This window comes from Triticum aestivum, chromosome 7A, assembly GCF_018294505.1.
Source record: "Triticum aestivum cultivar Chinese Spring chromosome 7A, IWGSC CS RefSeq v2.1, whole genome shotgun sequence".
Classification (NCBI taxonomy): Eukaryota; Viridiplantae; Streptophyta; class Magnoliopsida; order Poales; family Poaceae; genus Triticum; species Triticum aestivum.
The window spans coordinates 24,063,997-24,066,358 of NC_057812.1; positions in this window are offsets into that span (position 1 = coordinate 24,063,997).

Sequence of the window (2,362 nt, forward strand, 5' to 3'; positions counted from 1 at the left end):
GCCTAAATATATTCAGTTTAACAAATAATTTAAATAAGTGCATCCTATTACAGTCGCCAGCTCGACTCCTCTTATAGAAGGTCGCAAGTTCAACTTATTGTTGCAGCACCGAGACCAAACTTTTTCAAAAATGAGCATGAATAATGTGAAAAAAACAATACACGAAATAGAACCACATACCATACCATTGAGCTAACTGTGTTATTATTACATTGTATGCATACGAAAGATATATAATTTATGGCATCATTTCTGTCGTTTAAATTTAAATTTTTGCACAATAACAAATTTTTCACGGGACCATCGAAATTTCTGGTAACAGGTCGGTTATCAGAAATACTGCCCTGGAGAAAACTTGAATACAAGTAGTTGTTGTGGTTCAAATATAAAACTAAGTGTTGTTTCTTAATAGACACTGACACGTACTTGGTGTGGTCGTTTGCTCCTGCGCTTCCACGCTCGAGGTCGAGCAAATCCATCAGGACCTTTTTTCTACATAATTATCATGCGCCCGGGTTATAAACTTTTGATTAGCCCACTGACAGGTGGGCCCTATGTAGATTAGCCTTAATTACCAGGTTAGCCTAACCCGTTTTTCGTATCCCTAACTAGTGGCCCTACCCCTAAATTACCCAGTTAGACATGTGGGCTTATTTATCTGATTGACCGGAGATGCCTAGAAAACCAGATTGACCAAGACAAACTTGATATGTTTTTGTATATGTAATTAAATAAATCTTACTTGTGCATGTTAAACGTGATTCGGGACTGGTGCGGTGGATGTACTTCTAAGTGTTTAATTAACAGGTAGTTGGTTCGAACATCATCAAACCCAACAGTTTTTCATATTTGAGGGCTTTTGCGTAGTTAAATAAATTGCGAGGGCATTTTTGGTTTAATAAACCGGCACGCTAGGGTCACCCAACGCCTTGTGCACTCCTGGTCACTGACGGGTGGGCTTCTGTCAGGCTAGGGCGCCACATGCGCGATCATACGGGTGGATACGAGCGAAGTGGCCGTACTTGCACGAAAACACAAGTTGGATGACCACAAATTCGTATTTTTAAAGTTTTAGCACCAAACTGAATATCGAGCACAAGTTCTATAACTCCTGGTGATATTACCTCAACACAAATCTTGGCATCTACGAGATTGATCTCAAGACACTAGAGTGGAAGGAGCGACGGAAGGGAGAAAACTTCCGTGCTTTGATTCCGTACATGAGTTTCTACAATCCATCAGGTATATCTATGTCTTTGTACTTTTATGATTCGTTAACAACTCTTATAAGTAACAATATATCAGTTAGTGGTATCACGGAAACATTCAATTGCTAATCATATTGAAATTAGTGTTTAAGTTTTGCTCCAACAAATTTCAAGTAGTATAATGCACTAATTGAAGGTTTACAATCAATTATGCACACCTAATTGTCAATTTGCACTTCCCTCAACCAAAAAGAAAACGAAAAAAATAAAACTATTCATATCACACAAAGAGAGAGTCACTTCCCCGTTTTACTATACAAATGATATTCAAAGCTAGTATCATGTTATCTCCTCTTTGGAATCACATTGATAAAACTATGTTTACAGAAAGAGTGATCCGTGGTGATGCAACACATTGAGAATGCACAGTTGAGTATCCAGGATGCTACTACTCATCAACAAGAAACACAACAACTTGGAGGCATATCTTTTGATGAATTATTTCCCCACTTAGTAGCCCTTTTGGTGCCGTGGTGCATGCATGTTTTCTCGTATTAGTGTTGGCTTCTGTGTGCTAGTTTGGCAGTTTCCCTGTGTTGGGGACAATGGATTATCTTGTCGTGAACCTTTAATTTCTTGCATCCATGTGAACCGTTGTTAAATTTATGCATCTGCAAAAGTGGCTTAAGTCTACAATATGCTATCCCAACTTCGATTTAGTCCCTGAATTCATATCCCAAAATGGGTATCTTAACTGATCTAGATTATTTTGTTTGTGCTACATGTTAGGTTGATCTCCACTGTATGGGCCCGGCCCACCGGGCCCTTAGATCCGCGCCCTGATCGGGGGCGCTCAGCCCACTATGGTTGACAGGCCCCCGTCGCCTACGCTATATAAAGAGGTGGGGGCGGTGGCACATCTCACGAGGTTTGTCGCGTTGCCGCAGCCGTCTAGATCTCGCGCAGTGCTGACGGGAAGTTCCGCCACCACCTCTCACTCTCACTGCCACCGCAGCCGCCATCACTCATACACGCACTCACCGCCGCCACCATCCAACCATGGCCTCCGGCTCCAGCTCGTCAGGCCAGGCAGAAGGTAAGATCACCGATGATCTGACCTACCCGATCCACGAGGTCTATCTCTACACACCTAC